This window comes from Rhea americana, unplaced genomic scaffold (assembly GCF_003343005.1).
Source record: "Rhea americana isolate MKP2758 unplaced genomic scaffold, rheAme1 scaffold_24, whole genome shotgun sequence".
NCBI classification, from domain to species: Eukaryota; Metazoa; Chordata; class Aves; order Rheiformes; family Rheidae; genus Rhea; species Rhea americana.
In genome coordinates, this window is record NW_028186357.1 from 6843057 (window position 1) to 6856772 (window position 13716).

The 13716-nt window shown below is 38.5% G+C and overlaps 1 long non-coding RNA gene across 1 annotated transcript in view; it reads right to left on the bottom strand.

Moving 5' to 3' along the window:
* The window catches only part of LOC146595083 (uncharacterized), a 213087-nt gene that overhangs the window by 134822 nt on the left and 64549 nt on the right, over positions 1-13716 (bottom strand). The window lies entirely within an intron of this gene.

Here is a 13716-nt window from a genome sequence, read left to right on the forward strand (position 1 = left end):
GTGCAAACTTTGACAAACACAAAAAGATGGTTGATGACTCTGGCATGCTAAAAGAAAGAATAGCTTCTCAAAGTCTCTATTGTTTCTAACAATAAATAACAATAATATTATCATAGTGTCACACAGCTAATGAGCAAAATAAATCTGGGGTAAATAACAATTCAGCAAACTTTTTATTATATTTAATCCCTAGCCTAGAAGTGCTAGACATTATGTTACATACAAAATACTGCAATTTTGGGCCCAATTCGATAGAAAGCATGTCCAGCCTCTTTGAATGTGGAAAGGTAAAAAGGCTGCCTCAAAGCACAGTCCCTGCCATTCAGGGGAAGGCCGGAGTGGCCGAAGGCTGTGGGGCAGATTAGGTACAGAACAGGACAAAATTTACGGAAATTAAGGTCTCATTGACACTCTAGACCAGACACCAAGCAACGAGACACTGCTCCTGGGCCCCAGAGCTCCCCACAAACAGAATGCACGATCTGAAATATTTCTGGCATATTTTTATGCTCTTTTCTTTTATTCACTTTCATTTTCCCTTTAACCAACAGTCGCTCAAAAATTTCAGCAACAGCCATTTAATATGTTATCATCATTATGCTAGTTCCGCATTCTCAAATCTACCAGACTCACTTTCTTTGACCACACAGCTGGTTTGAGTTACAGAAGACAGATTAGATGAAGGCCAGTTATAGCCTTTTCTTATGTACAAGCTATCAAAAAAAAAAAAAATCAAGGAAAGTAAAATATAACATCACTTTTCAGAAAGGTATTATAGCCCAATAACCTGCAGAGACAGGAGAAAATGCAATACATTCTCTGTCAGGTAATTTGAGATCTGAAAGGGGAGTACTGACATAATTCTGATGATACTCTGATCTCTGGGTTTTTAAAATGGAACATGGTAAATACAGTAAAATTGCTGTGATGTGATAGAAAGATAGACRGGCACCAGACCTCAAAACTCCCCACCCAAACAATATTCCAATTCTCTGCTTCTGTATTCCTATTTATGATCTTTAACYGGTCACCCTAGGGAGAGCCTAGAACAATACCTCCAAATAAACTTCTTGGCAACGAGTGATTAAAAAATAACAACTGGTTGGGAGATGCTATGTTTTGTAAATCCATTCTAATCTCATCAATCCATCAAATAACTATCTAATCTACCAATGATGGGAAGTCAGACATCGGGGGAAAAAAATCCTTGAAATTCTGTATGTCTTCATTTTGTTTAATGCTGTGATTTAACCCAACTGCAGCTAAAGATTTAAAGCCTTCAAGAAATTTTAAATAACCTGATTTATCTACAAGACTGAAGTCTAGGAATATATTCAAAAAAAATGCATCAGAGATTCAAGATTTTCTCTCTCAGCATATTAACACCCAAAACATAAAATAACACAGAAACATATACTCACAATGCGAGCAAAAAGAAAAAAAAGCATGCAAGATATTTGAAAGGCATTAAGAGCTGTTCCTGCTAAAATAATGCATCCTGCAATGTTTCATATAGCTTTGCCTTCATGCTTTGGATAGAAAGAAATAACTTCTAGTGTAACTAATGAAAACAACGGCACAGAAAACATGGGTACAACACAAGCAACGAGCAAAAGTAAAAACTGAGGAATTACAAAGGGGTAACATAAAACACCTTATTTAGTTTCACCTCTATATGACAATATAGATAACTGCAGCGAGCTTTTTCATCAGAAGAGTGCTGGTCAGGGCTGGCTTCCTACATTTATTTTGACTGCCAAAATTGTCATCATCTCAGTGTTCAAGGCAGACAGGTCTTCCAAATGCAACCAAGTGGTGCAATACCTTCCAAAAATTTCCAAGTACAAGAAAATCTCTTTCAGACTAAAATAAGTCAGTAATGACAAACACATGAAGCAAAACTTTGTTGAGTAATATAGTGATTAAATTTGAGTACTGTGCTTAGCTTTCCAGATATCTCTGGTGCCAGACACAGTGTGGTTGGCACCCTTACGACTGCAGGTTTTGGAAAACATGCTCTCTCAGAAAAGATTTCTGCTCTCCAGCTACCAACCGAGGCGATTCCTTCCCRATGCTTGCTCCTGGTGCAGCAGTGGCTGGCTCATCCCTACCACAGTCCCACAGATTTATAGCAACAGCTCCTAATTACACAAACACATTACTTAGCTATAGAACAATACGTGTTTGACTTTGAAATAGCAGTTAAATTTTTCAAAGCAGAGTAAAGCAGAGGTTCCCACAAGATGGGTGCCCAAGTTATCAAGCAGAAGAGCAGCATTCAAGATGGCAAAAATGAGCTTCAAGTTCCTCTAAGGGAGAAGCACAGGGAAATGTAGCAGGTTTGGAGTTGACTTTTACTGTCATTTGGCTATCAACATTTGTACAGAAAATATTCTCAGAATTATGAAATAGCCTCTCCTCTTTAACTTTTGTATTCATTTCTCTGTAGTCTATATTAATACAACCCAGGAAYTTCAGCAGGAAATAACTCAAACAGCCTTTACCTAGGGAGAGTAATAATTGAACAGAACGTGAACTCCCCTAGTTTCTGCCAAAATGCCTAGAAGTTTGTATTACAGAACATACTGAACCACAGCAAGTGCTCTCAAAAACACTCAGACTTAAACACAAAAGGGATCTTTTCTCCTAAAAAATAAAAAAGAAACAGAAATACAGTACAGCAAGACCTGTCTTTCAGTCCAGGCATTTGCAGCGTGTAACAATCTTGAGAAACCCTGGGAAGATCATACACATCCCAACACAGAGAAAAATCACTATGAGACTCTTCAAATGGATATAGCCTACCTTTTTCTTGACAGTAGTTGACACTCATGAAGAAGACAGAAGTTATTGAGACACTCAAGAATGATACTTAACAAGGATTCAAATACTCAGCATATGCCATTACTATGCAGTGGCAGAGGAATAAATAGTAATCTAAAAAAGGCACYGTATTAACAGAAGTTGTTAGAGAAATGCTACAATATTGAAGAAGAAAATACAGAAAATGAACTGACTGAATTATTTAAGTAAATGAACCGTTAATAAAAGACGCACAAAGAGTCAATTAATTTTAGAAATATTTCAGCAATTTTATTTTTAGACTAAAGGATTGCTTCTTGTCCAAAGCAAAGACCATTACTTGGTACAAATGATACCGAACCAGCATTCCAGAGTGTGCTTTGCAACCTTGAAATCCTGGGCCTGAACCTGGCTGGGTATATCTCCTCCATCGCTTTTATATTCTTTAATCATTAACTTTTCTGTACGTTTTCTCTGCGTGTRCRTGTGTGTATATACATACATATAAAAATAAAATCAAATCATAGTAAGTGAACAGAACTCTCTGCACCTTATATACTAGTAGTATAGACAGGATGTAGACAGAATCTGGACTAAAAAAATGTTGACTTGTATCTTACATGTCYGTTAATAGAAACCTCCTTCATTACCTGTTTATTATAAAGCCAAACAAAATCTGTGCRGGTGTCAAGTGACTTCTGCTGTGAGATTCAGGATATGCAGGGATTTGAGGTTAAACAAAAAGTCTATCACCCACTACAGCAGTTATCATATATGATGCCATACTGTGTACACGCAAATTACTGAAAAGGTTGTTTACTACACATACCTGCCTGGAGAAATGCACAAGTTATCTAGACCAAATGTTCTGCTTGTAAATTTGTGTAACTTCATGAAGCTCTGAAGATACCAATACAATCCTTTTCTGTTTCTTAGTAAATTAGCCCAAAACGTACTGGCTTCAAAGGATATGGATGACTTGTACACTTCTTAGTGAGAGTGAGCAATACACGGTCCCTTGGCTATAAAAATGAATGATATAGCATCTGTGCATGCAGCACAGCTCTCCATGAAAGGGGCTCTTTGTTTTGTGATGATTACATGATTAATGGTCACAGAACTGCGATGCAGATCACTAACAGTGATTCAGGATATGTTTTAAATCAGTAAGAAAGTTGTTCACACTTTTACCACCATAGTGTAAATCAGGGTTTTCTTTTTAAAAAAGCTCTTTTCTAAGCTAGTGTGTATTGGAACAACCTCTGCAGATGGACGTTCTAAGAACAGCATATACCAATTAAAAACAGGGTTACAATCTATTAGTAGATTTGCATATTATAAAGCAACAAATAACTACAATGTCAGCAGAAATTGTGCACAATTTCCTCTGTGAGGGAGCGAAGAGACACATCCCCTTTCCACCAYCTGATCAGCCCCGTACTTCTACGATGTCAGCTTTGACTGAGTTTTCTACGTTCTTATGGCAAGGCAAGACTTTCAGGTGATTTCTTACAGTGACCTTTGTGTAAGGCTGAATGCCAGACCAGGCTTGGCCAGACGTCAGTGCCTTCCTGCCCTTCCACAGTCTCTGGTGGAACGTGCAGCAGGAGACATGAAGTTGGGACAGGTACAGGAGCAAAGGCCATCAGGGCTCCCATTTTGACAAGAAAGCAAGGAAAGCACAGAGCTCTGTTTTATCAGTACTCTTCCATGCCTGGATCTTGCACAAGAAGTGCCTAAGAGTTCTGCACAGGGCAAAATGTGTAGAAAAACACTTCTCCATCAAGGTCCTCATGCTCCACTGCAGGAGATTTATCTAGTCCATAGACTAGAGGGCAGGTCTGAAAATCTGCCTGCCCCATTTCTGGGCAACAGCACAGAACAGGGCAGGATGCAGTGGAATCTTGTGTTTTTGCCCCCACTCTCGGGCCCCTGTCTGACCCTTATATATCACTGAAATGCAGTTTTGCTTGAACAGCAAGTCGAGACCAGTCATCATCTTCACACATACCACCACACAAAGGACGCCCCCCCAATGAAAGAATTCACARAACAGCTATCTCAATCTCTGATTACATTAATAACCTACTAGTTGGCTTTGCTCTGAGGAGCATAACTCTTCTTTATTGCCTGCACTTCAGAAAACTCCTTGGCAGAAGTGATCGTGAAGTCAGACAACCAGGTTTCCGTCTGGCTCAGTCGTATAAAAGCTCCTACCCAGGCTGCTGGTTTTGAATTATAGCCGGTTTACTCCCCTCTCTCTATAGCCTTATGGCCAACTTCGGGAGGTTGCTTTATTAATTTAAAATATTCACTGGGTTGCAGATGGTAAAGCACTTTTCTTGCAGTACCTTTTCATGTCCTCCTATCGAGATGTTTCTGAGCTAGGAAAAATCATGAAACAAAGGATGAGTCCTGCTGTTGATTAAATAGCTGGGATTTAACTAGTAGGAAGTTTGCACATCTGTTTCTTTGTCTCTACTTTTGCTGCCTGTACTATTGGAGCGATTAAACACTGTGTGAGTCACATTATAACTTCTAATATTAACAGCCTGATTTCCCACATTTGTTGTTTTTTCTCCAGAAGTATGAATTACAAAAGACTTCTCCTTCCCCTTCACTTCTGAGAGCAATTAAAACCAAGCTATTTAACAATCCACTAACTGCCAAAAAGTGTTCAAATTAGATCTTTTATTTTCATAGCCTTCTTGCTTTTGATTTGGAACAGAACCAATCGGCTTTTGGATCTCTCCTCGAAAAGATACTTCTACTACAATTTCAATATACTGAAAACAGCAAAACAAGAGAACTTCTAACGTTTTACGGTACAGCTTTAACGAGTGGGCAGAACCTCCAAAGGTGTATTCCACCACCAAGTACTGTTCAGATTTAATTCAAACATCATGTTACTAGACTCTAAAAGATAGATGGAGGTTTGCTAATATCATTCTTTCCTCATTATTCAAAATAAACGTTAATGCAGAGCAATGGCAGCAAAGAAGAGAATAGAAGAGAAAAAAAACAATCACTCGCTCTCTATTTCTTAATAGTCCGGGTAAGATGGATTTGTATGTTTTGGCTTTCGGTAGCAGAAATAGGATTGCTATATAAATGTCAGTTGGAGCTGAACGATCCAACAATTCGCTCCCAGCCCCCCTCAACGCACACACTGAACTCCGAAGCCTGCCAGACGGCGACGCAGCCCCTTTCCAAACCCTGCCTTCAGACGGSCTTCCTCCTCGCCAAGGCGCTCCCTGCACCACTGCAAGCGCCCTTATCTCGCAACAGCTGGGTATGGTTAACTACAGCCATACTTAAAGCCTTTAAAGTCTGCTTCTTGTTTAGTCTTGTATGTATGGGAAAGCCRTTGGGGAGAGTTAACCCGTTGTTGCCTGTTTGGACAGCACAAGACTGTTGAATCGGGAGCGGAAAAAGCCTGCGGATTTGACGTGGCAGCATGCTTTAGCCAAACCCGGAATAAAAACGCCTGTTTCTGCTTGCCTGGCTCAGTAGTTATACTAATGAAAGGTTAAAATTTCTAGACTTTCTAACTCAGCAGAAGCTTATCCAAAACCATTTCCACAAACCCCCAAAAAATATACAACACAGAGCATTTTGATACCAAAACATGGGAACTGGAGCAAGAAAAAAAAAAAAAAAAGACGTGAAATGTTTGGGGTCATTTTTCCTTCTTTCCCAGTTAAATAAAAGATTCCCTTTTCAGGTTTATGAAATCATTCCTTTATGATTTAAACTATTCCCTGTAGACAAYAGTTATTTAGGATTCTTTCAACAAAAGGGTTTGGGGTTTGTTCTTATTTTTTGCGTTTTTTTTCTTTCCAAGCAGTGCTTCTCTCCTGTTGTTTCTTAAGATTGCAAGAGGGAATAATATCASTAGTCAAATCATTCCATGCTGTTTGGCTGAATTTTAAGAACACAGAAAGTGGAGGTGAAGGCAGATTGTAACTACAGTGTGCTGCTACCAAGGGGACACAACAAAGGGAAAGCAGAAAAGCTTATATGCAAACTGCTGGGTCTACAAGGAAGCTATAGTTAAACTGACAGTATGAACACTTCAATACCACCTAATTGCCACTAACAAGATGTCTGTTTTTCAGCAGGACTGAGCACAGCTAAGGCACTGGATTTTTAAATGAACCTAATTCAAAAGGCTAGAAGATCCAGTATCCTAATGGTATTTTAAACAGCACAAGCCGCTCTGTTTCTTCACTCTCCAGCAGYTGAGGAAAACTTGCAGGAAGACATACGACACTTGATGACTGCGCTTCCAGCCTAACTTCTGCAATTACATACAGATGGGAAGGAACAAGAGATTCTGCATGATCTGGTCGCTCCTGTGCCATCTCATTCTACATCATAAGTTACACTTTTCAAATGATGAAATTTTATCAAGGGACCTGGGGGGGGGGAGGGGGCAGATGTGCCTAGGAATTTAGGCACATTCCTGTTAATGCAATAATTTACAAATTATTGCAAGTATACAGTTAAAAACAAACAGCAAGTTACATTTGTTAAGCCTGCAGACTCTCATACAAGACAAAAACAGAAGTCCTGAAATAAGTCCTGCAGTTTTTTTTTAATTCTTTAATTAGAGTAGTCAACTAATTTATAATGTTCTAAAGTACTACCTCCCTCCTCCCTACCCCAGCTGTCAGATGAAGTGGCACAGGTCAGGTTTGACTGAAGGGATGACACTAAGTTACAGGGCTATACTTTCTTCTTTTGCTCTGCTCTCCAGAACAGTATTGCTCGAYGGTTGCAGGGTTTGGGAGCCAGAGCTGCCATTGCTTGGGGGTTCAAAATTATCCTTCATTTTGCATTGTTCATTCCCCGTGGAAGTTACTTAACGTGTCAGCAAATTTCTCCAAACGCTTAGAAGTGCCCTTCGCCATTTGAAAATTTTCTTTTGTAGCCTAGAAATTTGCCAAGAAAAACRTCTTTGGTTTATAAGATTTTTGAGATGGCCAACCTGCGACCAGCCTGGCTGCCTGTGCCACTCACACCACCCTGGTGAGCACAGGATGTTAGCTTCTAAGGAGCAGACCACTGAGCTAAGGTGAGCCATAGCATCCTAGCCATCTGCTAGAGAAGTATGTTATCTCTAGGTAGGAAAAGAAGTTCACATTTCTACTCAGAGCTGAAACAATGCACAAAGCTAGCACCAGACATACAGTGGGGGCTAGCATTAGTGTAGAAAGTCTGCATATAGAAATGTGTGCTAACACATGCAAGCGTGTTTTGCATTCACAAGGTTTTAAAGACTGCTTGAGTTTATAGTCCGTCCCTAAAATCAGGGCAGAAACAGCATTTCTGTTCAAATAGAGTTGCAATCTCTTCCATCCAAAACACAGCTATGACCAAGGAAAAACTGCCGAGGACAGCGACAGCATTATGAGCTCTGACCTATCCGAAAGGCCATCCTTTCCTCTGTTGTTTTGGGGYTGCCAATTCAGGAGTCAATTTTTGTTCTACTGTCACGGTGTTTTCTTGATCTGATATCAACTGAAATTCTTCTAGATAAAGAACTAACTTCTTCCTGTGCAACACTGAAGRGAGCAACTTCTCATCTAAGAATCAATACTAACATGCACATAGCCAAGAATAACACAAACAAGCCAAGAAGATTATGCTAGAATGGGGGCTTTTAAAGCTAACGATGAAAAGTTTGGCAGATTTTTCTGTAAAATAATGATTTAGTTAGAGAGATGTGACCTTTTTTCAAGTGCAATGACAAAGATTTGAAGAAGATTTAGCCTTTAGCATGATGAAGGCCTGACATACATCACATGCCCAGAGTACAAGYAATTGAATTGTTCCCAGAAATTTCTTTCTGAAAGATAATACTAGGGCTGCAAGGCAGAAGTTTTCCTTGGTTTTACACAGTATTTAGATGTCAGGCTGCCCGATCYCACTAGGCAGGCCTGACTACCAGTTCAGCTTCATAAGGTTTCACATACTACAAATACACACATCAATCAGCTACAGACCTCAACGTCCTCCAAAGTCAATGGAAAGGTACTGCTGATTTCACCAAGTTTTACAGCTGATCCTACTATTCCACTGCTGTTGTGTAATGAATGCTGTTCATGATGCAGGACATATCTTTAGTTTATAAAAGTTCTTCTCACAATTAAATACTTCAGTAATACTNAAAAAAAAAAAAAAAAAAAAAAAAAAAAAAAAGAATGAGCTAGACAAATCGCTGCAATATTTACACAGAAGAAAAAGGATAGGACAGACAAGTTACCAAACGTTCCCCTTACCTTAATTTATAATAATTGTTTCATTTCAAACATGATATTCTTTCTTAGAAAAGAGTTTGCACTGCGGTTAATGAAATTTGATTGCAACTTCTTCCCCCGTAAATATGCCAAGCAAGCACGCGCTGTTTTATTTATTTCATATACGCAAATCAGTCCAACCCAATGCCGTTTCTTCAACCTTTACAGAATCGTAATACTTATTAGAAAAGCTGCGGTGCTCAAAAGCATTTGATGGCAACGTCCCCAGACAGCGCTGGTTACACGCTGTCATCCAGAACACTGTTCTTCGCCATCCTGGAACATAGGCTTACAGACAGCTTGAGATCAAAATTGAAAAGACTGCCTGAGCCTAAGTCAGAAAGACTTTCACTGAAGCCAGGAGAGTTCTCCCGCTGTGAAGTCAGCACAGATGAGCAGAGGGTGAGAGCTATTAACTAGATGAGAAAAATCTTAAGATTTTTCTGTTTAAATAACCTAAATCACTCATTTATTTGAAGTTAACATGACAAGAGGCCAAATTTTATTCACTGTTGCATCACTGAAAATCCAAAGCAGCTCCACTGACATCAACATAGAATTAAAACAGATTTTTACTAACATAGCTGTAAGAAAAAAAAATCTCAGCGTGTTTGCTGATTAACTGCCTTACTACTCACTCACGCATCTTGTTTGTTTCTCTTTAATCAGGGTGATGTGGGTTGGAAAAATGTAGGTTGCATCATTYTCCACCACACACAAAGAGCTTAGAGAGTCTGAAACATTTTTAAGACACATATAAAAGATTTCTGCAAAGTTTAAAGCAGATGGCACTTGAAGCTAGGGAGACAAATAATATCATTTGGAAATAATATATCGACTAGTAACTAATTATATTAAAGCCAAGAGTTTTTACTATAGGCATTAAAAAAAATAAATAAATAAATAAAAAAAAAAAAGATCAATGGTAGCATAAGGTATCACTACAATCTTCCATTCTTTCTGTATAAGAAATTAGGTGTTTGCCTGTAAAACCACAGAGCTGAAGATGGCTTTTTTCAAGTTTGGTACCAAAGGTATCTGAGTTATAGACTGCCACAAAATCAAGAGTGCAAAGCATCCCACAGTGCCTGATGTTAAACAATTCTGGGAGCTCTGAAGGAGTCTAATGCACAAAGAAACAGAGGGAGAAATTCTGAGCTAGCCTGTTACCATCCCTATATAGGTATTTTCTATTTGTGGGTAATTCATAAATTTATTAATTGAGCTCTTTTGCAATTCTTCATGAAAAGCTCTTATAACAAGGAAAACTATTTGGAACAGATTAATGAATTGTACTTAGCGAACAGCGGTACCGAAGCCTAGAAGTCCCCTTCCTTAAGGTGRAAGTGTTACGTATGGTAACTACAGCGAGCCTTGATGCTGCTTTCAGTTTGCACGTGCGCTCCCTCCCCCGCGAGGCACTGACATTTATCATGGGCTGAAACGATAAGCCTTCCTTGCTCGGGAAAAGTCACGATGCCTTAGAAAGGCTTTCTTTGCCTCTGCCCACACATCCTTCCCAGCTGTAACACTTGCGCAACCACCGCACCCTCCGAGCGGGCCCAAGGGCTCCGCAGGGCCCCTGGCCCGTGCCTGCGCTGCCTTCCCACCACGCACACCACACACAAGCCGCTCTTCCCCGCACCAACCCCGACTTCCAACAGATCTCATTTAAATCACTACGCAAAAAGTGACCGGCGTGGTAATAGGTCACTTACAGAAATATGATTTTGCTTTCAGCATCTCTTGCCATTATGCTAATTCCAAACTAAGGTCCATGACATTATTAGACCACACTTTTTTATTTCTGTGATGCTGTGCAGTAGGGCATTAAAGAAAGCGTCCATTAATACTACAGATGTGGTGAAGTTACAAAAATAAAAATGCACCTTTAATGTCRTAATAATCAAAATGCTGGTCACGACTATAGACTTCTAAGCAGTAATTAGAGCAGTATCTAGCTGTTCACCAAAGCTTTTCAAAAAAGAAAGAAGAAAAAAACCTCATGAAATTGCTTGCTAAGTTTGTACTGAGCAGAGGAACTGAATTTAGCCGTAATACTCTGGGCCTCCAAAAAAGTAACATCCAAATTACTAGTAGACAAGCTTCCAGGTCAYGTTCCTCATAAAAACAATTCAATTCTTCAATTCTTCAATTTTAATTTTCAACAGAAACATAGCCCATTCCCTATTAAAATACAGTATTGGCTTAAAATTCCGTTCTACGTCAATTCAACACTGATACAAGAGTCTTCTGCAAGAACACAGGTCTTGTCATCCAGGGCTGCTTGCATCACTAGAGGCCTGTACTAGCAACTGCAACATCAGAGTTGCAGTTGTTCAGTCAATTATATCATCAAAAACTAGAAGATACATTGATGTAAAAAATGCATGTCTTTTGTACTAAAAAAAGGCTATTTTCCTCATTATACACACATTTGTGTAACCTTGAAAAATGTGAAAATAACTTCATGAATTATGATGTATTTATCTGAGATTTAACTATTCAGAAGCAATAAAATACCAATTAATATTTTCTAGGGCTGAAGGTATGTGCTGGCCCTCTGTTCCCCTCTGCTGGCCTGAGGCAATCTGAAGGCAACAAGAATTTCCCAGATTAGGGAGAGGGATAGAGCATGCTAATAAAAAGGTCAATATTGGAATAGGAAGAAAATATTATATAGATAGTTTGAAAAAGAAAAATGTCATTTTTTAAAAATATTGGTGTATAGAACAATGCTGCTGGACTGCTTAGATTAGATTACAGAATTTAATTTGTTCCATGTGATGATGAATCAAATATATTTTTAATTAAAGATTTAATTCTCTTAAAAACAATCACAAAAGGGAATATTGCAGCTCAGTTCGTGGTATCTCAAAAATTTCTCTTGGATACAGAAATATATTTGAACAGAGCAGCAGCAGCTGCCGCTTCTAAATATGCATATTAAAGAAGAAATGAAATTACAAAACTTCAAATAAAGAAGTAAAGAAATACGAGATAAAGGAAATCTAAAGATTAGAAACATTGATTTAAATTGAATGAAAAAGTCTTGCATGCAAGTATTAAAAATTTTCATGGCATTACATTTTCTGAAGAACATAAGAGATTTTATAGGTTTTTTTTTTTTTTTTTTTTAATGAATTTACTGTTTATATAAATGGCCTGACAGGTTTCTGACAACAAACTTTCATCTTACTATATAGTCAATAACAATCTATTTTACCAACGAATATTTTATTCTTCTCTTTCCATCTTTCCAGAATAACTGTSTTCAGATTTTATTACACGGTAACTTTTTGTCCTGAAAACTCTGGAATCTCTCAACAAATTAGCATTTATGTAAGTCTGTCTTGTTTCTGTATGCGATTTACAAGATGTGCTCTGATCGTTCTTTAATACCTGACGTATTACTTTCTATCCAACCGTATTTAATACATTTTAATAAGACACAAAATTATATCACAAGGAATATGMCTCAGCTATCAACTGTGTCGTGCACTGTAACACTGAAATTTTTGCTCCATTCCACATTGTTTAATTATACTTTTTTTCTAACAGATGCATTTTTGAGACTAATGAATAGAAAAGATGGATTTCTCATACAGTGTGACAGCAATTATCCTTAGATCTAAAGCAGGCATGTAACAAACGATTTTCAACATGGGACTATTATTAAAAGTTTATAGGATATGCTTTTTTCAAACCAGTATCTGTTGCAGCCTCAAGTTTAAAAGTTTCCTCACTTCAAAAATATTACAGGCAGCCTTTTGAATTCTCATCGTTACAAATACACAAATCATTGTGGTCCTGCTTTAAGATAGCATGCAACTTCCTGGCTAACATATGTAGCAAGAGATACTTTGACAGATGTGACCCTTGGAAACAATGAAGAGCTTAAAAGAAACCATCCCCAAACGAGAGCTCATGACTGTGCACAGATGTAAAAATCACAGCCACCGTCTAACACTGATGCAAATTCATCAGAACTGGGCAAACAAAATAGTCACAAAAGCTAAAAAGACACTAATAAGATAAAAAGATCAAAGATTTTTAAATTGAATCCCTATAGACAATCCCTCYTCCAGCATCTTAAAGAAGATCGTAGTTGGTTCATACCCTTATGTACCTTATATCTATACTCAAGCTAAAGGTCAAGTGACCCCTGCAAAGAGAACTGAAGAACAGCTTCCTGCTGGAGCCAGCAGCGGTGCTGGCGCTCTGGGACTTGAAGTCTCCTGAGAGGAAGCTTTGGTTGCCAGCATTAGTATGGACAGCTGTTCTACAAAGACTGTTGTTAGCAGGCCTAAAATCCAGCAGGACATAGACAGCAGCCAAGTCTTCAGATTAAAAATGGCTGAGCAGAACTTCCTTAAACATTTCAGGTTGCAAAAAATGTATGGTTTCAAATCAGATTTAATACATTGCAGARTTATGATTATTCAAACTACATTTGCTGCAGACTTCCAGGAAGAACAGTGTTTTATAATCATTGCCTAGGTTCTTAAAATCCAAAGCAAAACCACACACCATCCTCTCCTGTTTACCAGTGAGGATATTTCCGAATTGCATCTATTTACTGAATCTGCCATCAGCATCGCATTACCTCTCC